Below are 27,032 nucleotides of genomic sequence, written 5' to 3'. Positions count from 1 at the left end.
AAGACACAAGTGAGTTTTGTGTTGTGTGTTTTTATTTTTTTCTTTCCCCTTTCAAGTCAGCTTGCGGTGGCTCAGTGGGGTCAAGAAGGTGACAAGCGGCTTGCTGTAACTCGGCGGGGATACGAAGGTGACAAGTGGCTTGCTGTAACTCGGCGGGGTTACGAAGGTGACACCAGCAGCTGTGTGTGAGCGGCAGCTGGAGGTGTCGGAGATCGGTGACAGCAGGAGCTGTGGTGGTGCCAGCAAGAACTTGTGTGGTATTGTACTTAAAGGTCCAGTATGGGCCCAAGAGACAAACTGTGTCATGTGAACTGTGGTCTAAGGAGACCTGTAGAAAGGACATGGGGAAATCCCGAAAGGGGGCAGTGACCCAAATGGGGGTGGTAACCCAAAAAGGGATGGAGTCTCAAAAGGGGTTAGTCGCCCAAAAGGAGGTGGAGTCCCAGCGAATGGGGGCGGAGCATCACAATGTAAAAGGGGTGGTACAGATGAACTGATGCCAGGAGCAAATGTACTATGTCTGTCCTATCTGCCTGGTGAACTATCCAGCCCGCACGATGCTGCGGGGTGTGGCCTTCAGATAGATAATGTGGATATAGTTGGTCTAGTCGACCCTGGGAGCCCGGTGACTCTAGTGCGGGTTGCTCCTGAGATACCCGGCAGAAAGGTGGGGGTCACTTGCAACCACAGGGGCACTAAGATTTGCCTGGTCGCCAGGGTAGTCTTTGAGACAGGTTGGGACATTGCCGGACAGGATGTCGTGATAGTCCTGAATTTGTCCTGTTCAGTGGTTATAGGCCACGACTCTAGACTGTTCTCTGGATTGTGGGAGAAGGGAGTTCCTCTACAGCAAGGGGATGGAGACGTTTCTACTGTTGGGTTAACAGACATTGAGACGGTGACGCTTGCTAAAGTGGACAGGTCTGATGTAGAAGTGACCGGAAGAAGGGTTACATCTGTCCAGCTTACGGACCTGACGTCTCGTGACATGACGGATGGTGGGCTGGGAGATGAGACGAATGGAGCAGACACACGGTCAGAGGGTAAAGCCCCCATTACACACTGCGATATCGCTAGCAATATCGCTGTAAAGTCACCGATTTTGTGACGTAGCAGCGATATTGCTAGCGATATCGCTACATGTGATACTTACCTCCGACCAACTCCCCCGCTGATTATCGCTGGTCGCGCGAGAAGGTCCTGGATCATTTCTCGTCAGGCGCTTCCTGCTGGGCTTCCTGTGGCGCCGACGAGCAATGCGTGGACGCGGGCGGGAGTACGTCAGGATCGCCGCATCTGACAGGTAAGTAGCAACCCCCGACCCCAGCGATGTCGCTGGTGAGATCTACCTGTGTGGTAGCTCACTAGCGACCACTTAGCGATGCACCAGCGATCCATATCGTTGTTGGGATCGCTGGTGCATCGCTAAGTGTAACGGTACCCTAACTGGAGGGTTCAATCGGATGATAGGGGTGTCTCAGACTCTGGGGGTGACTGTGGCTCTGAGATAGAAAGGGAGCACAAACTAGAAGAGCTAGAGAAAGAAGTCTCCAAGCTCAAAGATCACCTGGCATCGTGGCAGGGTCTGAATAGGTCCCTCAGAGAAGAGGTAGGAGTACTCACAGAAACTGTAAGAGGTCTTCTGCGGGACAAGAAGTGGGATGAAGATTCACAGCGTCTAGGCCCGAGTGAGGAACAGAGGGAAGATAAGAAGAAACTGGAAGGTATGGAAGCAGAGATGATTCGTTTGTAGGAGGAGCTTGCTGCTGCAGAGTGTGCTAAAAGGCAAGCACAGCAGGAAAGAGAAGAACTGGCCGATGAAATTGCCAACAACAGTGGTAAATGTGCTCTGGCTTTGGAAGAAAAGAGGTGTTTAGAGTGTCGCATTGCACAGCTTGAAGAAGAATTGGAGGAAGAACAAGGCAACGTTGAATTAGCCAATGACAGGCTGAGAAAGGCCACACTTCAGGTTGACCAGATGAATGCTGATCTGAATGCAGAACGTAGTAATGCTCATAAGAACGAGAATGCCCGTCAGCAATTAGATCGCCAGAATAAGGAGTTAAAAGCAAAGGTTGCACAACTGGAGGAACAGCTTGATGCTGAAACTAAAAAGCGACAATCTGCAAGCAAACAAGTACGGTGTACGGAGAAAAAACTGAATGATGTACTAATGCAAATGGATGATGAAAGGCGTAATTCTGAGCAGTACAAAGACCTGGTGGAGGGAGATAATGTTTGTCTAAAACAGCTGAAGCACCAGGTGGAAGAAGCAGAGAAAGAGGCTCAACGTGCCAATACATTACACCGTAGATTACAGCGTGAACTGGAGGATACTACAGAGACAACAGATGCAATGAACCGTGAGGTTAATGCACTGACAAGCAAACTTAGACGTGGTGATGTACCATTTGTTACAAGACGCATAGATAAAAAAGGAGTTGACGGAGTGCACTGTAGGAGTGTGGTGTCTAAACAGTGTCTGATGACGCAGACAGACTGTGACTGGAGGGCCAAAGCCCAAGACCGATATTCTGACCGCTGGGGGTGGGGGAGGCCTAACGTAGAGATGAGGCCCCATGACAGACAAAACAGACGGAGACGGTTCTCTCGACCTGTTGGGCAAGGTGACATGGATGCCCAGTCTCGATATCCTTGGGTGATGTCGTGTGTTCAACCCCACAAGCTTGAACAGAGGGGGGAGGTATGTGGTGTAGTGACTACTGTGTCTACTAGGGTGCACTGTGTGGGTGTCCCAGGACAGACGGATAGCCATGTCCAGAGTGGTAACAGGAGCAGGGTCCTAAATGACCGTTATGTATCCCAAGGTGGGTGGCCTTGGGATGAAGGCTTGGTTATGTGCTGATCAGCAGAGCTGATCTTTTGTTCCAATGTGTTAGGGAGAAGCCTTCAGGTGATTGATGAGACGGGTGGGATCAATCACCTACAAACCCACCTAGGGGCGGGTGTCTAAAACGCCATAGTAAAGTATGTGTATGAGTGGTTGAAGGACCTGTGATGAGGTCATAGCCATGTGATCCGGTGGGCGTGGCTACGGACCATATAAGGTGGCCAGGGTAGGTCACATGAGTGAATGCTTGGACCCGGTTGGTCCGTATGGAAGGTCTCGTCTGGCTGACGTGAGGCCGACTGAGGAAGATTGGTCTGCCTTCCTGAGTGCACGTGGAGACATGTGTCTGATAGTTTCCTGGAGGGAATGAACGTCTGCGCTGAGAAGCAGCCATGAGGTAACCAGACAGGGGAAATACCTGCGAGGCTAGAGAGCCTGCATACCGGACATAGCAAAGCCTGTGTGACCACAGGGCTAACAGAGGGGAGCTCTGTCATGGACGCTATGCTGATTTGATATGAATTTTCTGTTGCTGTTTCATGGTTTATGCTGCATAATAAACCCAATGGACTGAGATTATGTTGAGAAACCTGTGCCAGACCTGATTTATCGGCTGCCTAGCAAGTTTCCCCTACCTAAATGACAAGCGCTACATTACAACCCCCCAGTTAATTTAACTTGAGGTGCAGTGAGCATGTTCATGGAGCGTCTGCCAGTGCCGGGGGGTACTCGATACCGGGCCGGTTCTTAAGGGGATGTGTCATGGCAGCAGTGACCCTGTCCGTGGCCCTGGCCATCCAATGAAAATGATAAGGGGATGATAAAGTTTATGAAAGATAATTTGTGATTAGTGTTGAGCATTCCGATACTGCAAATACCGGGTATCGGCCGATATTCGCGGTTTCGGAATTCCGATACTGAGTTCCGATACTTTTTGCATATCGAATACCAGAATCGGAAGTTCCCATAATGCTGTGAGCCAGTTTGATTTGATTCAGCCAATGAGGAATCCTAAGAAGTGTGGGCACATCCTGTTAGGCATGTAGGCATGTTAACTAATGGCATGGCTGTGATTGGCTGCGAGCAGACCACCCAGCTGCTCCTCCCCCAGACACACGCTGAACAGTGATATATGGAAAGTGAAACTAGTGAGGGAGGAGGAAACAACCAATTCTCATTTGAGTGCCAGAACACAACCCCCCCGGACGTTTATCTTAGAAGCAATAGATGATATCTTGAAAACCGTGCAGACTAGCCGCAGAAGGTAAATTACTTATTGTCAGCATTCTGCAGCCTAGGTTTGCACTGAGATTATGTGAAAAGCCCAGACAACCTGTTCTGTTATGTATTTCCGCCAAGTTGGATCGCCCGCCAGGGCAGGTGGGGTACTTGGTACCTGGCCCGTTGGTTTCAATGGGAGATGTCACAGTAGCTGTGACCCGGTCCGTGGCCCTGGGCATCCATTGTAAAAGGAAAATGTTGAACGTGTGGATGATGATTAAAGTTTATGAGTGAATGATTAGTTACGCCACCTGTGGTGTTCGGCAATGAAGATGTTAAGCCGACGCTACAGACAGATCCTCTGGGACAGATGATGTGGTGCAGCTTTGATGTTGTGGCCCTCCACAGGTAGGGCTGTAGTCCCAGGGCAGTGTAGATGAAGAGGTAGTGAAGAGATGTAGATGGTGCAGTGCCAGGCACAGAGATGTAGCTGTGCTGAGTGTGTTGGCGCAGGAATAACTGGAGGACACCAGGGCATGTAGTTCCAAAGCTTTACTCACAGTCTGTTGTGCATACAGGTGCCCGCATCCGTGCTGTGTCCTCCGGGTCAGGGGCTCAGTCAACCTTCAAACTAGATGAAGCACTCTGTTCCAACACTCCGCCAACATGTGCCTTTTCTGAATGTCTCCCTCTATTGCTACACAACCCCTTTAGCATAGTCAATATCTTAGTAACTCCGAACGTCTTAAAAAAAAATTAATGACTGCTGTTCTATTTGATTGGGCTAAACCTCTATGCCTTTAATGTCTCCTCCACCTCCCCCAATACATTCTACATTATTCTTAGTTGTTTTCCTTCATGTAGAATTAACCTACAAGGAAAGAAAGGGTTTATTTTAATTCCGATATTTCTGTCCCATTGACTTGCATTGGTTTTCGGTATCGGAATCGGCGATATCCGATACTTTTTGGGTATCGGTCGGATCCAATCCGATCTGATATTTCCCGATATCGGAAGTTATCGCTCAACACTATTTGTGATGCTACCTGTGGTATTCGGCAATTAGATGTTAGCCGACACTGCTTGAAGAGACCACTAGGGCTAATGATGATGCAGCAGAGTTGTTACAGCTCTCCACAGGTAGAGCTAAGCCCCAGGGCAGTAATATTGTAAAATTATGGTGATGATGGTTGTAGTGCAGGGCTGAGGTGAAGCAGCAAATAAACAGGAGGACACAGCGGGGTGAAGTCTTCACACTGTTACTCACAGTTTGAGGTGCAGACCAGGGCACTGAGTACAGATGGTAATGGAGATCCAGGCAGCCTGGAAGCAACTTAGGATCCACTAAGCCAGATGGGTTGGAGGCCTCCTTTCTGCACTGTCCTATGAGGTCCTTCCTGCCTAAAGCTATGCTTGGTCCTCTTTTCCTTACTGTTCTTTAGTTCTTGCCTGTATGGCAGGCAGCTTGAGCCTTTTACAGGTGTCACTCCTTCGTGGTGGTTCTGGCTCTGGTATGCTGCTGTACCTTCAGGTGTGTGATGGGGCCAGGAGACCTGCAGTCTCCAGCCCTCCGGATTTGGCTGCTGGGACTGTTGTACCCCTGCAGCCACAGACTCTGTCGTCCGGTGTCAAGTGCTCTTCCCTGGGGTGAGCTTGGTCACAGCTCCTATCCCCAGGCTTTCCTAAACTTCCACTTTCCTCTCTCTTCACTCTGCCCTTGGGACGAGCTCCTCACAGCTCCTGTCCCCTGTACGGACTCTCACAGACAGCAACTCACTAACTCCACCTCCAGCCCAGAACTTAAAGGTTAGCTCCCCTGAAACTGGGTGTTAGAGCTCCTCCTTCTGGTCTGGAGTAGGAAAAGTGTTGGATGTGGTATTATCTGGCTAGGGAAACCCTCCTTGCTTCAAGGCATGACATCACCCCCTGTGAGGGAGGCAATGCCACTGTGGCAACCGGACTCCTGGGGTGTCACATTCGCCCTAGTGAAATTCAGTACTCCCGGACTGAGGAAACAAAACATATTAACAAATGAACAATAACCATTTACAAGATTTAAAAAATAAAAATTACAAAAACCAAAGCTCAAAAACAGTCCTGATGATGATTAGTCCATGCGTCATTGTCCATTATTTTTTCCTGAGCCATGTTGTCAACTATATACAAGTAAGGTAATGGCAACACATAGTCCTGTGGCCCAACTGTCCTTTAACAGGTTATTACGAAGATTTTTAAATGTTCATACAGTAAGTCTCTGTATGCTCTCATGCTTAATGGTTGCAAATATACATATTATTAGCTTATTTACATTTTAGTCCCTTTGCCGGGCTGGGATCTGACCTCTCGTACTACAGGTGAATCTACGCAGTACTAGTATCTCTAATGACCTAGCTTGGCCTAGTGTGTCTGTTGTTGATGTTGGGGACCCACCAGTGTCTGTGCTATGCGTAGGTTTGCATATTACTGGTAAACTGGGCAGCCTTCTATGACTTCTTAGACTCATCATGGGTCTGACAGATTCACCGCTGGCAGGGGTTAAACTTTCTTGCTCCGCTGCTGGTGCGACATCTGCTGCTTGAGCCGACGGGTCTAGTCTCTGTTGCTTCAGGTGCAGTAGGCTGGGGAAAGACCAGGACAAGTACTACGATGGCTTGATTTACCTGTGTCCAAGACTGGGGAAAGTCTCCCAGAATGGTATGAATCTTCTTTTCCACGGGCTGAGGAGTGTCTTGGTCTTCAATCCATTCCTTTAGTGGGTCAGGGCACGGTTTAGATGATCCCTCGACACTGCCACTGAGGTTTCTCCTCGATCCTTACTGATGAGGCATACTTTGTTATTACCAAAGTTTGAAGGCATGACGGTGTATGGTTCAGCATCCGCCTTGCCTGGGACAAACTTTTCTTTACACATTCTTGCACTTTGCGGTATTGTTGCTGCTGCTCTGTATCCCAGTCTGCCTCTGGTGATGCCGTCTCAGGTGGTAAAACTCCCATGTCCAAATCAATAGGTAACTTGCCAGGTCTTGCCCTCATAACGTAGGCTGGGGTGCAGTTGGTAGAGTTTACTGGGATATGGTTGTATAGATCTACCAGATCTGGCAACTCCTCTGGCCACAGATTTCGTTCTTCCAGAGGCAAGGTCTTCAATAGGTCAATTAGCACCTGTTCATCTTCTCGCACATGCCATTTGTCTGTGGATGGTACGGCGTCGTCCTGATTTTCTTGCAGCCGTACAGGTTACAGAACTCCTGGAACACTTCTGCCTCAAAGGCTGCGCCTTGGTCGGTGAGCACTTGTTCAAGTAGCTGCCTATGCGAGCAGCGGACCGGAGCAGAACGGTCGCCAGGAAGGGAGTAATAAACGGGACCGGAAGCGTAGTCAGGAGGCAATGTCAAAACCGGGTGAGCAGCAGAAGAACAAAATCGGCAGGCTGTAGAAGGGTCAGAAATCCAGGCTGAGGTCAGAGTCAAAAACCGGGCGAGCAGCAGAGGTACAAAATCGGCAGGCTGTAGAAGGGTCAGAAATCCAGGCTGAGGTCAGTGTCAAAAACCGGGCGAGCAGCAGAGGTACAAAATCGGCAGGCTGTAGAAGGGTCAGAAATCCAGGCTGAGGTCAGAGTCAAATTAGTAACTAAACACTAGATAACTGGGGAAACCAAGACTATATCTGGTGGCCTGCAGGACAGGCTCCAAAGTATTTGAAGGATATGGCTACCTCTCATAGGCTTACAGCCTGATGACCTAATCTGGACCGCCCCCAGAACCAGGCCAGATGGCGATGTACAACTGGCACCAACCCCTTCACCTCTCACAGAAGAGCGAAGCCTGCGCCCACCAGACACCTGCGCAGGGACCTCCTCTCTGTCACCACTATCATCCACAGGAGAAATGACGGAGGCATGTGTCAAAGGAGCGGGACCATATGAGGACATAGCTCTCCTATCACCGGCACCACCAGTTGAAGGAGTCTGGCACCTCTTAGCGGCCGAGGCAGGAACACCAGCCACCGAGTCCAATGGCGACGTAACAGTCCAGCGCCTCCCAGTGGCCAAGGCAGGAGCACCAGCCACCAAGTCTAATGGCGACGTGACAGTACCCCCTTCTAAGAGGGGCCTCTGGACCCTCAAAACCTGGTTTGTTAGGATGAAGGAGATGAAACTTCCTGATCAAACCCTTGGCATGGACGTTACTGGCAGACACCCAGGACCTTTCCTCCGGACTGTAGCCCATCCAATGCACTAGATACTGCACGGATCCTCTCACTAAGCGGGAATCAAGGATTCTTTGGACTTCGTATACCAAAGCACCCCCGACCAAAACCGGAGGAGGAGGGGACTGGACAGGACGAATTGGAGAGCAGTACAATTTGAGAAGGGACTTATGGAATCCATTGGGCAGTTTAAATGATTAAGGGAGTTTCAGATGAAAGGCTAATGGGTTAATTGCCTCAAGAATTTCATATGGACCAATAAACCTGGGACCTAGTTTGGCAGACGGCACTTTGAGCTTAATATTCCTTGTAGAAAACCAAACTTTGTCCCCAACTCCCACGTACGGGCGCTTGGAGCGTCGTCTATTAGCAGAAGAAGCTTGTCTAGTCTGAGCCCCTTTTAAGTTTACGTTGACTTCCAACCAGATAGTGTTTAACTGGTCTATAGACCTTTCTACCCCAGGGAGCTCTGACATCTTAGAAGAAAATGAACCAAAGTGCGGGTGCAACCCATGATTACAGTAAAAAGGGGTAGTCTTGATGGACTCCTGGTACTGATTATTCATAGCAAACTCTGCTAGCTGCAGGTGTTCCACCCAATCGGACTGATGCTCAGAGACATAACGTAGATAGTGCTCAAGAGCTTGGTTGATGCGCTCGGTTTGACCATTGGTTTCAGGGTGATAGGCAGAGGAGAAGGACAATTTTATTCCAATCCGTTTACAGAATGCCTTCCAAAATTTCGAAACGAACTGGGTGCCCCTGTCAGACACATTATTCACAGGAGCACCATGCAATGATACCACATGAGTAATGAATAGTTTGCCCAGGGTCTTGGAATTAGGTAAGCCAGACAGAGGAACAAAATGACAGTGCTTGCTGAATATATCCACCACCACCCAGATACACATCTTCCCTTCTGAGAGCAGTAAGTCAGTAATAAAGACCATGGAGATATGAGTCCAAGGACCCTCAGGGGTAGGCAAGGACTGAAGCCACCCGGCAGGGCGATTATGGGGAGACTTAGCGCGAGCACAGGTTTCACAAGTCAGTACATAGTCCTTACAGTCCTCTACTACAGCTGTCCACCAAAAATTCCTGGTTACAAGTCTGATGGTTTTATTGATACCTGGATGCCCTGCAAGGACGGAATCATGTGATTCCTTCAGAACTTGAAGGCGAAATGTGGCCAGGACAAATAGTTTTTGGGGAGGAGTAGTGTCAGGGACTTGTTCTGAGGACCTACGGATTTCTTCCAGAAGATCCAAAGACACAGCCGAAATAACAATCCCCTTGGCTAATATTTTAGTCAGTTCAGAGTTCTCGACCTGTGAGGGGCAAAAACTTCGAGAAAGAGCATCAGCCCTTACATTTTTGCACCTGGTCGGAAAGTGATAAAATCAAATCTAAAGAAGAACAAGGCCCACCTTGCCTGTCTAGGATTCAGTCTCTTTGCTGATTCCAAGTAGGTCAGGTTCTTGTGGTCAGTAATTACGGTGATCTTATGTTTGGCACCTTCGAGGAAGTGGCGCTATTCCTTGAAGGCCCATTTGATTGCCAATAATTCCCGATTACTTGTATCATAATTCCTCTCGGTGGAAGATAGCTTCCAGGAAAAGAAGGCACATGGACGAAGTTGAGTGAGGGATGCAGTACCTTGCGATAGCACTGCTCCTACTCCAACTTCAGAGGCATCTACCTCTACAATAAAGGGGCGGTCCAGATCAGGCTGAACCAATATCGGGTTAGAGGAGAAACATTCCTTTAATACAGAAAACGCATGAAGTGCTTCAGGCTTCCAGTTAACCACATCCACCCCTTTCCGAGTCAAATCAGTGAGTGGTTTGGCTATCTCAGAAAAACCTTTAATTAACTTCCGATAGTAGTTAGTGAAACCCAGAAATCGCTGCAGTGCCTTTAGAGACTTGGCTTGTACCCATTCCTTAATGGGTTTGCGAAACCCTTTAGCTGACAAAATATACCCCAGAAACTGTGTCTCCTCAGTCATGAAAACACATTTCTCTAGTTAGGCGAATAAAGAATGCTCTCTAAGTCTCTGGAGAACAGAACAGACATGTTGGACGTGCGTCATAATGTCAGAAGAATAAATCAGGATGTCATCCAAATGAACAACTACATACTGTATACACCACAGATGTCCCTGAAGATATCGTTCACAAAATGCTGAAACACTGCAGGTACATTACTGAGCCCGAACGACATTACGAGATACTCAAAATGGCCGAGGGGTGTGTTAAACGAGGTCTTGCAATTATCTCCTTTTCTTATACGGACAAGACTATATGCTCCTCGGAGGTCAAGCTTAGTAAACCAACAGGCTCCCAACAGCTGATTATAAAGATCAGGTATGAGTGGAAGCGGATATTGGGTTTTCACAGTGATTGGGTTTAACTCACGGTAATCAATGCAAGGTCTGAGACCACCATCTTTCTTTTCCACAAAAAAGAACCCGGCCCCAACTGGTGAGGTGGATGGTCTAATAAACCCTTTTCGTAAACTGTCTGCTATGTAGTCTTTCATGGCCTGACGCTCTGGACCAGAGAGATTAAATATTCTCCCCTTTGGGAGACGAGAATCCGGTATCAAGTCTATGGGACAATCGTACTCTCTGTGAGGCGGTAGTTTCTCTGATTCCAGTATAGAAAAAACATCCTCATAATCTTTGAATGCATAAGGTACAAAGGGAGGTGTGACTTTAACTTGGTTCACTGATAGTGATATACAGTTGTCCTGACACTGTGGGCTCCAGCGCATGATATCACCCACATGCCAGTCTATGACTGGATTATGTTTGCGTAACCATGGCATACCCAGCATAACTGTGGATGATAAATTATCGATAACAAAAAATGACACATGTTCAGCATGCAATGATCCCACTGACATTGATACTTCCTTAGTGACAAACTCGACTCCACCCTGGACAATAGATGTGCCATTAATCGCAGTGGTTTCAGTGGGGGCATTAAGCCTTAGCAGTGGTACGCCAAGATTCCTTGCTACCCGAAAATCTATGAAATTCCCTTCTGAACCACTATCTACATAAGCCTTCAAACACACAGATTTCTTAAGGTAGGACAAAGAAGTAGGTAAAAAGACTTTGGCCGCATCAGCAGGCAATACCTGGGCGCCTGGGCAGGCATGACCAGAGCTACCCAGGTGCTGACGTCCCGGAAGTGAAGACTTCTGATGTCCAGCGTTTTCCCAGAGGTCTCCAGACTGTGGCTTGTGCAGCATGTTAGTACAAGATGATGGGAGTGATCCTCCACAGGACTGAGCAATGAAGCATGACACAGGTGCTTTAGCCACAGAATCAACTCAGAGAAAGAGAGGCAGGAGAAAAAAAAATTCAGGGAAAAGGTAAGGTAATGCATTTAAATATATCCTGGATATATAAAAACGATTTTGGGCCAGATATAATGTGACGTCCGTCTGTTGTGAGTCTGAACTGCAGGTAAGACAGCACCCCGAGAAACCCCGAGATCCTTTACCCCCATACAGGGATCTGGAATTACAGCAGAGCCCAAGAGGTAGCTGCCTATGCAAGCAGGGGACCGGAGCAGGACGGTCGCCAGGGGAAGAGTCCTGAGGAGAGAATTTTCATATTCCCAGTGCCTTCTGGGATAAGTGAAGAGTCTCTGCGAGCTCGACGATCACTGGATTTTGGCCGTTGCAGCTGAAAAGAGGAAATCGGTAAACCGCGCGCCTATCGGCAGGCAAATTTTGGCTCATTTTTCATCGCTTTGAAATCTCTTTAACAATAACAATATGGAAGGGGCCAGGACCCATTTGGTGAGCTGCATTTCTTGCTACATGTTCATAGACTTACCAGTGGAAAAGCCAAACTTCACATGCCACAAATGCAAGCTGGTGTCCCTGTTGGAGGAAAAGTTGCAAAATCTCGAAGAGAGGTTAGCTACATTGAAGATCATTAAGGAAGGTGAAGAGTTCTTAGACAGAGCAGAATTATCTCTTCATGTTACAGAAAGAAGAAATTCGATGTGCACCTGAAGAAACAGAGAAATGGAAACATGTGACCCAGAGAAGCAGGAGGATCCAGTACCAGGCTCTTACGCAGGAGAATGATGAAGTAATACATCAGAATAAGACTTTGCCCACAAACAGCAACCTTGCACGCATTCAGAATCCTTCTGGATGGAGAAAGAAAACTGTTGTGAAGAAGAAGCGGAAAGTGGTGGTCATGGGGGATTCTGTTATGAGCTCATTTTCTGCTCCACCAGTTGAGAGTTCTCCTTCCGATCTCCCTCTGGTGGTGACAGGAGGTAGTGAGGTTGGTTTAATTGCTAGTGATCTGCCACCTGGTGAGGAAGATAACGATTGGATCTCTGAAGTATCAGACTGGATATAAGACAGCCGACGCCCTATCCTGGTGCTGGTGATTCAGTCTGCTTCTCAGGTCTTGGACTCAGCTCTGTTCCAGTCTTCTCAAGTTAAGTTTGTTTTTGCTAATGTTCACACTTGCTCTTGTTGGTCAATTCAGTTTTTTGTGTGGTCAGCCAGCCCAGCTGGGCTGTGCTGAATTTCCGCTCTTATTTATCTGTATTTGCCAATTTGCCTTTTTTTGTCCCTTATTAGATTAGCCTCTTTTTGCTCTGTCTCAGAATATTTCAGAGTGCTGATATAGTGGGAGAAGTCTAGTGACTTCAGGGTTAATTTTGCTATCAGTTGTGTTGGACATTATTTTTGGTAGGGTTTTTGGCAGATTGCAGACAGTGGCTTTCCTTTCCTGTCCTTTCTAGTTGGTTTGGCCCCATCATTTGCTCAGCCTATTTTCCTGCCTTTGTTTGTGTTTTCATCTTGCTTCACTGTCAATACATGTGAGGGTCTGTCTTTCCTTTGGAGTCTGCTCTGGGGCAGTCAGTTTTCCTCTTTTCCTGCTTTAGGCTTATTTAGCTCTCCGGTTGTGATGAGGCATCTAGGACCACCGCAGGAACGCTCCACGACTGCTGCTAGTTGCGTGTTAGGATCAGGGGTCTGCATAGTTGCCAACCTCTTTGGTTTTCTGAGACTTAGCTTATGTTGTTTTTTATTTCCTCCTCGGCGACCCATTCATAACAGAATCACCAGCCATACCGCAGATTCTAGGGTACTCAAAAGCAGGAAGAAGTTGTTAAAAAAATAAAAAAGAGAAAAAAAAAAGTGTCAGAATTTTTTTTATTTATTTATTTTCCCCTCTTTTTTTTTCTGGGGCCGTAGGAGGATTTTTTTCCCCTAATGGAGATTAAGCAATTGTCTGATCATGTGGAGCAACTTGCTGTTGAAGTACAGGGAATTTCCACCTACCTCATTCAGTCACATGCTGCTGAACCTAAGATCCCTACTCCTGATGTGTTTTTTGGGGATCGGTCTAAATTTCTGAATTTTAAGAATAATTGTAAATTATTTCTTGCTTTGAAGCCTAACTCATCGGGTAGCTCTGTGCAGCAGGTTAAAATTGTCATCTCCTTGCTGTGCGGCGATCCCCAGGATTGGGCTTTTTCTCTGACACCTGAAAATCCTATTCTGACAAATGTGGATGCATTTTTTCAGGCCTTGGGGTTGTTGTATGATGAACTTAATGCCGTTGATCAAGCTGAGAGAACCCTGTTGACATTAAACCAGGGTCAGGATCCTGCAGAGTTATACTGTCAAAAATTCCGAAAGTGGGCGGTCCTTACTACATGGAATGATAGTGCTTTGGCAGCTCTCTTTTGGAAGGGTTTATCAGAGATCGTAAAAGATGTTATGGTGGGATTTCCTGTTCCCTCTGGTCTGGATGATTCCATGTCATTAGCCATTCAAGTTGATCGGCGTTTACGTGAACGTAAAACTACACGGGAGACGCTGCCACCTTTTGAACAAATGTCAGAACCTATGCAATGTGATGGGGTTTTGTCTAGGGCGCTACGTCAGGAGTTTAGAAGGCGTAATAAGCTGTGTTTTTTCTGTGGAGACGCCTCTCATACTATTTCTGTCTGCCCTAAACGAGAGAAACATTTTGCACACACATTTGCTGTGGGCAGTGTACAACCTAAGTTCCTTTTGGCAATTACTCTGATCTGCTCCTTGTCCACGTTTTCCACTAAGGCTTTTGTGGATTCAGGAGCAGCTCTGAATCTGATGGATTTGGACTTTGCTAAACGTTGTGGTTTGTCCATGACACCTCTGCAGACGCCTATTCCTTTGAGGGGTATTGATGCTACTCCTTTGGCGGAGAATAAACCTCAGTTTTGGACCCAGGTGATAATGCGAGTTGCCCCAGACCACCAAGAAAATTGTAAATTTTTGGTGCTGCATAATTTGCATGATACTATTGTTCTGGGTTTCCCCTGGTTGCAAACTCATAACCCAGTTTTGGATTGGAGATCTGTGTCTGTGGTGAGTTAGGGTTGTCAGTGTGTTCTTAGGGACGCTCCTGTTTTCTCCACCTCTCCTCAGTCTCATGATATTCCTGATTATCTGGCTGATTTCTCTGATGTATTTAGTGAGAGTAAGTCTGCGTCTTTGCCCCCTCATAGGAGTTATGTCTGTGCAATTGAGTTGATGCCTGGGTGTAAATTTCCCAAGGGTCGGCTTTTCAACTTATCTGTACCCGAACATGATGCTATGCGATCCTATATTAAGGAGTCGTTGGAGAAGGGTCATATTAGACCATCCTCGTCACCTTTAGGTGCTGTTTTTTTTTGTGGCCAAGAAAGATGGTTCATTAAGATCGTGTATTGATTATCGTTCCCTTAACAAGATGAAGGTTAAATAAATATCAGTACCCGTTACCTCTGATGTCTGATTTATTCTCCAGAGTTAAGAGTGCCTTCTGGTTTACTAAGCTTGACCTCAGGTGGGCGTATAATCTTATTCGCATCAAGCACGGGGATGAATGGAAGACGGCGTTTAATACTCCGGAGGGACATTTTGAGTACCTGGTGATGCCTTTTGGGCTCTCTAAGGCCCCTTCTGTCTTCCAGTCCTTTATGAATGATATTTTCCGAGACTTTGTGGATAAGTTTTTGATCTAGTGATTGGTATTCCCATGTGGAACATGTCTGGACTGTGTTCCGGATTTTGAGGGAGAATTCCCTGTTTGTTAAGGGATCGAAATGTCTCTTTGGTGTACAGAGGATTTCATGTTTGGGATTTATCTTATCTCCATCGACTATTGAAATGGACCCGGCCAAGGTACAGGCCATTTATGATTGGGTTCAGCCTACTTCTTTGAAGGTTCTTCAGAAGTTTTTGGGTTTTGCTAATTTCGATCGTAAATTTATAGGTAATTTTTCTACTATTGTCAAACCACTGACTGATCTGACCAAGAAGGGAGCTGATGTGCTGAATTGGTCTCCTGAGGCTGTCTCAGCATTTCAGGAGCTTAAGCGGAGATTTACTTCAGCTCCAGTTTTACGGCAACCTGATGTCTCACTTCCATTTCAAGTGGAGGTAGACGCTTCTGAGATTGGTGCAGGAGCTGTTTTGTCCCAAAAAGACCCTGTGACTTCTAAGATGAATCCCTGTGCCTTCTTTTCTCGAAAGTTCTCCCCATCTGAGCGCAACTATGATGTGGGGAATCGGGAATTGTTGGCCATGAAATGGGCATTTGACGAGTGGAGACATTGGTTGGAGGGAGCTAGACATCAATTTGTGGTCCTCACCGATCACAAGAATCTGACTTATCTGGAGTCGGCCAAACGCTTGAATCCTAGACAGGCTAGATGGGCCTTGTTTTTCACGCGTTTTAATTTTGTGGTGTCTTTTCTTCCGGGCACTAAGAATGTTAAGGCAGATGTTCTTTCTAGGAGTTTTTATGCTGATTCTCTTAATGTGACCGAGCCGACTACTATCCTAGGTGAGGGGATAGTTCTTTCTGCCATTTCGCCCGATTTGAGATGCGCCCTGGAGGAATTTCAGGAGGATAAACCTGAACGTTGCCCTATGGGAAGATTGTATGTTCCTGACCAGTGGAGAAAGAGAGTGATGTCTGAAGTCCATTGCTCTGCTTTGGCTGGTCATCCAGGTATTTTTGGTACCAGAGATTTGGTGAGTCGGTTGTTTTGTTTGCCTGCCTTATCTCGTGATGTCAGGAATTTTGTACAGTCCTGTGGGACTTGTTCTCGGTCTAAACCCTGTTCTCGTTCTAGTGGGCTGCTGATGCCCCTGCCGGGACTCAACAGGCCATGGACCCACATCTCAATGGATTTTATTTCTGATCTTCCTGTATCTCAGAGAATGACTGTTATCTGGGTAATTTGTGATAAATTTTCGAAGATGGTCCATCTTGTACAACTCCCAAAGTTGCCTTCTTCCGCTGAGTTGGTACCCTTGTTTTTACAACAGGTGGTTCAGTTACACGGGATTCCTGAGAACATTGTGTCCGATAGAGGGGTCCAGTTTGTTTCCAGATTTTGGAAAGCCTTTTGTTCCAATCTGGGAATTCAGTTATCCTTCTCCTCCGCGTTTCATCCCCTGTCCAATGGGCAGACTGAGAGAAAAAACCAGACCCTGGCGTCTTATTTAAGATGTTTTATATCTGCTGATCAGGATGATTGGGTCTCATTTTTGCCCTTGGCCGAATTTGCGCTGAACAATAGAGCTAGTTCTGCCACTTTGATGTCACCCTTTTTCTGTAATTTTGGGTTTCATCCTCGGTTCTCTTCAGGGCAAGTGGAATCTTCGTCCTGCCCAGGTGTGGACACTGTGGTTGTGAGAATGCAGCAGATATGGGACCAAGTGGTGGATAAATTGTCACTCTCTCAGGAAAAGGCCCAGCGTTTTTCCAACCAGCATAGGACCATTGGTCCCCGGTTTAAAGTGGGTGATATGGTTTGGTTGTCGTCTAAGAATATTCCTATGAAGGTTGCATCTCCAAAATTTAAGCCAAGATTTATTGGACCTTATAGGATTTTGGAAATTCTTAATCCTGTTTCTTTTCGATTGGCTCTTCCAGTTACGTTCAGAATCCATAACGTATTTCACAAATCACTGTTGAAGAGGTTTGTTGAGCCAGTAGTTCCTGTGGCGGCACCTCCTGACCCTGTGTTGGTTAAAGGCAATATGGAATATGAGGTAGAGAAAATATTGGATTCTCGTTTGGTTAGACGGAGACTCCAGTATTTGGTCAAATGGAAGGGTTATGGCCAGGAGGATAATTCTTGGGTCTCTGCCTCTGATATTCATGCCAATAAATTGGATCGTGCTTTTCACCGGGCCCATCCTGATCGGCCTGGTGGCATGGATGAGGGTTCGGTGACCCCTCCTCAAGGGGGGGTACTGTTATGAGCTCATTTTCTGCTCCACCAGTTGAGAGTTCTCCTTCTGTTCTCCCTCTGGTGGTGACAGGAGGTAGTGAGGTTGGTTTAATTGGTAGTGATCTGCCACCTGGTGAGGAAGATAACTATTGGATCTCTGGAGTATCAGACTGGATATAAGACAGCCGACGCCCTATCCTGGTGCTGGTGATTCAGTCTGCTTCTCAGGTCTTGGACTCAGCTCTGTTCCAGTCTTCTCAAGTTAAGTTTGTTTTTGCTAATGTTCACACTTGCTCTTGTTGGTCAATTCAGTTTTTTGTGTTGTCAGCCAGCCCAGCTGGACTGTGCTGAATTTCCACTCTTATTTATCTGTATTTGCCAATTTGCCTTTTTTTGTCCCTTATTAGATTGGCCTCTTTTTGCTCTGTCTCAGAATATTTCAGAGTGCTGATATAGTGGGAGAAGTCTAGTGACTTCAGGGTTAATTTTGCTATCAGTTGTGTTGGACATTATTTTTGGTAGGGTTTTTGGCAGATTGCAGACAGTGGCTTTCCTTTCCTGTCCTTTCTAGTTAGTTTGGCCCCATTGTTTGCTCAGCCTATTTTCCTGCCTTTGCTTGTGTTTTCATCTTGTTTCACCGTCAATACATGCGGGGGGCTGTCTTTCCTTTTGGGTCTGCTCTGGGGCAGTTAGTTTTCCTCTTTTCCTGCTTTAGGCTTATTTAGCTCTCCGGTTGTGATGAGGCATCTAGGACCACCGTAGGAACGCTCCACGACTGCTGCTAGTTGCGTGTTAGGATCAGGGGTCTGCAGTCTGCATAGTTACCAACCTCTTTGGTTTTCTGAGACTTAGCTGTGTTGTTTTTTATTTCCTCCTCGGCAACCCATTCATAACAGGATTCCCTGTTGGGAGGAACAGAGGCCGCTATTTGCAGACCGGATATAACCTCAAGAGAAATGTGCTGTCTTCCAGGTGCAAAAATTAAAGATGTGTCTGACAGGATGTCAGGACTCTTCAGACCTACAGATGACATCTCATTCCTGCTAATACATGTGGGGACAAATGACACAGCAAGAAATGACCTGGAAACCATCTGCAGTGACTTTGAAAACTTAGGTAAGAAAGTGAAAGAACTGGGAGCACAGGTAGTCTTCTCTTCCATTCTCCCAGTGGATGGCCATGGAACAAGGAGGTGGAATAAGATTCAGCAGGTGAACAACTGGCTACATCGATGGTGCCGTCAGCAAGGAATTGGATTTCTGGATCATGAAGCGAATTACCTATATGATGGACTACTTGCTAGAGATGGGGTGCACCTTACGAAGACTGGAAAACATGTATTTGGAAGTCGCCTTGCTACACTCGTCACGAGAGCTTTAAACTAAAACAATGTGGGAAAGGAAGCAAAAGGCCAGAAAAAGCCATACACCTGACAAATCCTATTGAAAACTGCTATTAGAAGTGGAAAGGAAGAACAAAGACAAAAGAATCTAAATAATAAAAATATTCTAAATAATAAAAATATTGGAGAAAGAGAAACCAATCACTAGCTAAAATTTTTCTATACTAATGTGTGGTGCCCCTGAGGGTTCAGTCACCACAGAGGTACTGCACCTCCTCCTGAGGTGTGGTACCCCACCATTCAGGTAAGGTGGAGATGTGGCGCCCCTGATTGTTCAGTCGCCACAGAGGTACTGCACCTCCTCCTGAGGTGTGGTGCCCCACCATCCAGGTGGAGACACCTGACCATGCTCCAACACCTGCATCCCACACAACACAGTAGTGTAGCAAAGCACCCTTTGGTGGCTCCCTGCTTGGAACACGAAGCGTGCTGGGAAGCGGGTGGAGTTTAATTTGCACCAAAAGAGCGGGAAGAGTTGAGGATTGAGTCAGTCAGTCAGTGAGTCTGACAGAGTAAGATCCCCTGAGTGGGATGGATGAAGGAAGTGCTGCAGCCGACCTCAGTGACCTGGGTCCGCTGGCACAGGAAAGGGACATTGATAGAAAGCCTGACTCTCTCCATAAGAAGGAAAGGATTTGTACGGAATGTGAGGAGAAGAAAGGAACTAAGGACTAGGGTTAGAGCAGAAACCATCCCAAGTTCACAGCGCAAGGCCGGGGTCCGGTCCCCGAGGTTGTATGGATACTAATGGTCCTGCAGCAGACACCGGAGGAATAGAAGTTGTCACCACTTTATTCCCACACCAGACTTGGGGGCACAACAGCATTGTGAGTGAGCTGGGACTAGGTAGTAAGGAGTCCCCGAAGCAGGCTACAGCTGTCTGCCGTAAAAGTAGAGTTCATAGGAACATCTGACAGGAGGAACTCCAGTGTAACTCAGCACTGTGAGTACTTCACTCTAGGCGCTAAGAGGGAGGCGTTCAGAAAAGGCACATGTTGGTGGAGTGTTGGAAAGGAAGACTACATCTTGCCTGGAAGTTGGCTGAGCTCCTGACCTGGAGGACACGGCGCGGATGTGGGCCCTTGTACCACAACAAACTTTGAGTAAAGCTTTGGAACTACATGCCCTGGTGTCCTCCACTTATTCCTGCGTCAACCTACTCAGCACTGCTACGTCCCCCTCGCCTGACACTGCACCATCTACGTGTCACTTCACCTACACTGCCCTGGGACTACAGCCCTGCCTGTGGAGGGCTATAACATCCTTGCTGCACCACACCATCAGTCCCAGAGGATCTGTCTGCAGCGTCGGCTTAACATCTTCATTGCTGAACACCACAGGTGGCGTCACGAATCATTCATAAACTTTAATCAACATAAGCACACTGAACTTTACCCCCTTTTTTACAATGGGCGCCCAGGGCCACGGGCCGGGTCCCAGCTACCATGATATCTCCCATTGAAGGTCATCGGGCCCGGTACCGAGTACCCCGCTAGCCCTGGGAGGGCGACCCAACTTTGGCGTCATGAACAGGATGACGAAGCCCGGTGCCACCGGGTTCTGTGTGCCTAAGATTTATTGGACTTAAAGATAGCTGACAATGTGCAGAATAACCAAATTGAAAGACTGTAAAATGGACTCTAAAAATGGCCGCCGGCGGGGAGAAGAAGGGCGTGACAACATGGGTGGTCCTAAGAAAAGACCGCGAACTGTCCTGGGCCTCCCCTGCCTGAACTTCTGTGCAATTACAACATGGCCCACCCCCCGAGGGGTTCATATACTGGCTTGGTATGGAGGAGTAGGAAGAAGACGCCGCTCTCAGAAGGAGGAGCGAGAGCTGGTGGCGGGAAAAGAGTCCAGACAGGAAGAAGAAGGAGAGAACGCCAAGATGGAAGAAGGAGGGAGGCCCGAAGAGCGCAAGGAGGTTGAGCTGAACCTCCCCGGCGCATTGGCTGAAGGCTCCGATCCGACTTCCAAGATGGACCCCCTGCAGCTGGAGGCCGAGATCACCCAGCTGACACACCGCCTATGGCTGAGGCAGGAGGCGCTCTGGATAATGAACTGGCAGCACGCTTGGGAGGGGCCTACACCATCGGTACCTCCATTCCCAGTACCCTCACCATTGGTACCCGCTGTCGCTGCTGCCGCACCAGTACCTTCACCCGCGGTACCTGCTGCCGCTGCACAAGACTTCTCCCAGGCCTCACCTGTGGAACCTACAGCCGCTGCTATTCCACCGGCAGCACCTGTCTCCACATGCACGCTACCATCACTGCAGAGCACGGCCTGTCGGGAGGAGTTCTCTGAGGACCTGGGAGCCGGAGCGGAGGAAGTTGAGCTCCTGCCTGGACCTGACGCGGCTGCGCCGGTCCCACCAGAGACCCCTGCGGACCCGGAGCCGCCAGCTGCCCCACCATCGTCTCCAAATTTGGGTCTGACAGCACCAGTGAACGTCGTGCACCGCCGGGAGGCTCCAGTGATTGTTGCCCCTGCCAATGGGTTGCCCCCTGAATTTTTGTGTACTGCGGCCGGCATACTTGAATTACAATTGGAAGAACTGTGCTCTCAATTCAGAGGCACTAAGCTGACTGCTATGGTGAAGTGTAAGAAGTCCCTGCTGAAAAGAGTGAGACTGGAGCAGGCACGTCCCATTCGGCATCTCGTGGGTTTGGCAGACAAGTCTGAACGGCTGGAGAGTATTAATATGCATCACGGGTTCCCTTTGCCACAGATCCAGAACCCTCAAGCAGGAAGAGGATGCCCACAAGTTCTTCTCTGGAAGCCGTCCAAGTCATCAGCTTCCAGCACCCCAGGAGGGGACCACTAACAATGCTTAATAACTAACTCTGTTACCCAGGAGGGTATTCGCACCATTGTGCCTCAAAGTTATTTTTGTTTTTATTTTGTTGTTCATCATGTTTTTTCCAGTTTGCCCAGTTTTATTGGCAACATTTTCATAGAACTGTTGAGATCATGGACACTGAATGATCCAGAACTGTAATGTATATAGTTGCACCTCTTTAGGTGCCCTTTCTTGGTTTTACATAGGCCTTTTAGGAATAAGGACTACCTCAATAATTGGCGTTTTTGCTCTTCGAATAAGGACATTTCAAGGCAACTTGGCTGGATCAGTGTCTAACCTACAAAATTGCACTTAAAAACAATGTTTAGTATTTTTGATAGAACAGATTTTATAGTTGGTAGTAAGATTTAGAAATCTGATTAATAGTGAATGTTTTACTTATGCTAATATTTGAATAAAGATTTAAAATTTGCAGGTGACGAACCAGGCATCAGCGGTTGTCACTTAAGGTTCAAAAGTAATAGTAAAATGTGAAGGAAAAGAAGAAGTGATGAAGAAATGAGTTAATGATAATACTTGAAATTGGTAGTGAGCTTACTGCTAATAGCACTTTGAATTAGGTACTGTATTAAGACATAGTTAGTTAGAAATGTTTGCAACGTTCAAGAGTCAGTGCCTCCCATATTGGGAAGTTTAGATAAGAATTGTTTATTAAGCATTATAAAAATTTTTGTATGTTCCTGTATTTTTCCAACTTTGTTTCTTTTGCAGCCCGCGGACGTGCTGTGTTTAATGGGGGGGTATGTGGCGCCCCTGAGGGTTCAGTCGCCACAGAGGTACTTCACCTCCTCCTGAGGTGTGGTGCCCCACCATCCAGGTTAGGTGGAGACACCTGACCACGCTCCAACACCTGCATCCCACACAACACAGTAGTGTAGCAAAGCACCCTTTGGTGGCTCCCTGCTTGGAACATGAAGCGTGCTGGGAGGCTGGTGGAGTTTAGTTTGAATCAAAAGAGCGGGAAGAGTTGAGGATTGAGTCAGTCAGTCAGTGAGTCTGACAAAGTAAGATCCCCTGAGTGGGATGGATGAAGGAAGTGCTGCAGCCGACCTCAGTGACCTGGGTCCGCTGGCACAGGAAAGGGACATTGATAGAAAGCCTGACTCTCTCCATAAGAAGGAAAGGATTTGTACGAAACATGAGGATAAGAAAGGAACTAAGGACTAGGGTTAGAGCAGAACCCTTCCCAAGTTCACAGCGCAAGGCCGGGGTCCGGTCCCCGAGGTTGTATGGATACTAATGGTCCTGCAGCAGACACCGGAGGAATAGAAGTTGTCACCACTTTATTCCCACACAAGACTTGGGGGCACAACAGCAACATGAGTGAGCCAGGACTAGGTAGCAAGGAGTTCCCGAAGCAGGCTACAGCTGTCTGCCGTACAAGTAGAGTTCATAGGAACATCTGACAGGAGGAACTCCAGTGTAACTCAGTACTGTGAGTACTTCACTATAGGCGCAAGAAAGGAGACGCTCAGAAAAGGCATGTGTTGGCGGAGTGTTGGAACGGAGTACTTCATCTTGCTTAGAAGTTGGCTGAGCTCCTGACCTGGAGGACATGGCACGGATGGGGGCACCTGTATGCACAACAGACTGTGAGTAAAGCTTTGGAACCACATGCCCTGGTGTCCTCCACTTATTCCTGCGCCAACACACTCAGCACTGCTACATCACTGTGCCTAACAATGCACCATCCACGTCTCCCCTCACCATCACTTCACCTGCTCTGCCCTGGAACTACAAGCCCTACCTGTGGAGGGCCACAACATCATTGTTGCACCACACCATCTGTCACAGAGGATCTGTCTGCAGCGTCGGCTTAACATCTTCATTGCCGAACACCACAGGTGGCGTCACGAATCATTTATTCACAAACTTTAATCATCACCCACAAGCTCGACAATCCACTTTTACAATGGACGCCCAGGGCCACGGACCGGGTCACTGCCACTGTGACAACTCCCATTGAAACCAACGGGCCCGGCTCCGAGTACCCCACGGCCATGGCATGGGGCTCTCCAAACTTGGCATCACGAACAGGATGACGAAGCCCGGTGCCACTGGGTTCTGAGTGCCTGAGATTTATTGGACTTAAACATTGCTGAGAATGTGCAGAATAACCAAGTTAATAGACTGTAAAATGGACTCTCAAAATGGCCGCCGGCGCGGTGAAGAAGGGCGTGACAACATGGGTGGTCCTAAGAAAAGACCGCGAACTGTCCTGGGCCTCCCCTGCCTGAACTTCTATGCAACTGCAACATGGCCCACCCCCCGAGAGGTTCGGATACTGGCTTGGTATGGAGGAGTAGGAAGAAGACGCCGCCCTCAGAAGGAGGAGCGAGAGCCGGTGGCGGGAAAAGAGGCCAGGAAGGAAGAAGAACGCCAGAACGCCATGATGGAGGAAGGACGGAAGCCAGGAGAACGCAATGGAGAGAAACCACTTGCTCCCAGGCAGCCCCTGCGGGGCATACGGCCGCTGTGATACCATCTACAGCGCCCACCTCCAACTCCAAGCCGATGCTGCCACTGGATGTGGCCTGTCAGGAGGAGGCACATGAGAGTCCCGGAGCAAGCGGTACAGCAGGGGCTGAGGCCCTACTCGGACCTGGCACAGCTGCGCAGGTCTATCCCGGAGGCTTTGGCAGGCACCGATCCGGCAACAGCTTCGACCCAGCTGCCGGCCGCTCATCAGGCAGCCCCGGAGGTTGCGGCTTCAATCATCCATCCTCCTGTACCCGCGCAGGAGCCCGAACATCACCGGGAATCACCAGGTAGGATTACTGCCCCTGCTATGATCCTGGTATTAGGGACTGCTCCCATGGACAGAAATGGGCCCGTGATTGCTCGGATATCGAGTGGCAGCACCCAAATTGCACCGTGCCAGCAGCAACCGGCAGTAGCACTGCTAACTGTGGTGCCACCTGGAACTGGGGAACAACATCCATTGGTACGAGCTGCAAATCCTGCAGAATCATTGGCAGCAGAGATACCACCAGCAGCAGCTGAAGTGCTACCCTCACAGGCAGCAGTTACTCCCGCTGCCATTCCGTCTACAGACACCAACCTCACTTCTTGGGAGAAGGAATACATGCAATTTGTGGACAATCAGCAAGAAGAGGATGTCCTTCAATTCTCCCCTGGAAGCAGCCCAAGAGACCCGCTTCCACCACCCCAGGAGGGGACCATCATTAAGGATTAATAACTAACTGTTACCCAGGAGGGTTATGCCTTCTTCATTTTTGTTCATGTTGTTTTTCTTTTGATTCCAGTTTGCTGGCTCAATGTCTACTTTACATAATTGCACTTAATAATAATGTCTGACAAGATATAGAATAAACGGGCACCAACCACAATATCAATTTAGGTGGGATCACCTAGTGCATATAAATGGATTGACATGAGAACACATAAAAAGAAGAAAGTATATGCACACAAATAGGGATCACCACAAAGATATGAAAAAAGTATCAATTTTATTAATGGACACAACAAACAGACACTTTGTGGTTAAAAACAATTAAAAAGTCTGAACAACCAGACATTAATAACAAAACAAAGACAATGGGTCATTTAGATAAATAGTTAAATGCTATGGGTCCCAAGACCAACCATACAGTATAATGCCAGGTATCTGCTAGTTACCATAACCTAGGGTCTATCAAATCAATTGTTATGACAATCATGACCTTAAATCACGCGTATCGACACAGTGATGTGTCTTTCTCAAGGACCTTGAGAAAGACACATCACTGTGTCGAAACGCGTGTGTTTGGGGGTCCCATGTAACCTACCCGGTAGCTTGTTCATCCTCAGAAACCAGGTGATATCATGCTAGGGAAAGGGACTTATTAATGTATGTTTATTTGTGTTGGCAACATGATAAGCATTCAATTTTCTGTCCATGGTATATGTAGAATTTCTATGTAACCATAGTAGTTATTGATAATATGGTATTTTTTGATTTAAGGTCATGATTGTCATAACAATTGATTTGATAGACCCTAGGTTATGGTAACTAGCAGATACCTGGCATTATACTGTATTGTTGGTCTTGGGACCCATAGCATTTAACTATTTATCTAAATGACCCATTGTCTTTGTTTTGTTACTAATGTCTGGTTGTTCAGACTTTTTAATTGTTTTTAACCACAAAGTGTCTGTTTGTTGTGTCCATTAATAAAATTGATACTTTTTTCATATCTTTGTGGTGATCCCTATTTGTGTGCATATACTTTCTTCTTTTTATGTGTTCTCAACTTAATAATAATGTTTAGCATTTTGATAGAAAAAGTAAATAGTGACAGCGTTTAATAAAGACATTAATGGTAATATAACAGATTTTATATAGGATGTAGTTGGTAGTGAGATCTAGGAATCAGACTACTAGTGAATGTTTTACAGAATTTAGACTCATGCTAATGTTTGAATAAAGATGAAAAAAGAAAAAATTTGAATAAAGATTTGAAAATGAAGGTGACGAACCAGGCATCAGCGGTTGTGACCTAGGGTCTAGAAGTAATAGTAAAAAGGTGAAAGAAATGTATTAATGATAATACTTGAATTGGTAGTGAGTTTACTGCCAATAGCACTTTAAATTAGGTGTTATATTTCAACATAGATAGTTAGTTAAATTGTTTGCAACGTTCAAGAGTCAGCGCCTCCCATATTGGGAAGTTTAGATAAGTATTGTTTATTTAGCATTCAAAAATTTTTGTATGTTCCTTATGTTTTGTCTAACTTTGTTTCACTTGCAGCCCATGGATGTGCTGTGTTTAACGGGGGGTATGTGGTGCCCCTGAGGGTTCAGTTGCCACAGAGGTACTGCACCTCCTCCTGAGGTGTGGTACCCCACCATTCAGGTAAGGTGGAGACACCTGACCACTGTTGTGAGTTCATTCTCTGGTTCACCAGTTATGAGTTCTCCCTCCGGACTCCCTCTGGTGGTAACAGGAGGTAGTGAGGCTGATTTGATCGGTGGAGATCTGCCACCTGAGAATGAGGATGACGATTGGACCTCAGGAATCTCAGATTGGATTTAAGACAGCCGACGCCCTATTCAGTTGCTGGTGATTCCTTCTGGCTTGTCAGCTCTTGGTTTTCAGCTCTGTTCCAGTCATCTAAAGCTAAGTTTTTCTGCTAATGTTCACACTTGATTTTGTTGGTCTATTCAGTTTTTGTGTGGTTAGCCAGCCCCGGCTGGGGGCTGTGCTGAATTTCCACTCTTATATT

General features: G+C 47.3%; 1 pseudogene; it reads left to right on the top strand.

Moving 5' to 3' along the window:
• Positions 1–374: 374 nt before the first annotated feature.
• LOC141091861 (myosin-9 pseudogene) lies at positions 375–25,101 on the top strand (annotated as a pseudogene).
• Positions 25,102–27,032: the final 1,931 nt, after the last annotated feature.

The sequence above is a fragment of the Dendrobates tinctorius genome, unplaced genomic scaffold, assembly GCF_039654945.1.
Source record: "Dendrobates tinctorius isolate UK_male_01 unplaced genomic scaffold, ASM3965494v1 ptg000056l, whole genome shotgun sequence".
NCBI lineage: Eukaryota > Metazoa > Chordata > Amphibia > Anura > Dendrobatidae > Dendrobates > Dendrobates tinctorius.
Note: the sequence above shows the minus strand (reverse complement) of the source record. Positions and strands in the feature narration are given on the sequence as shown.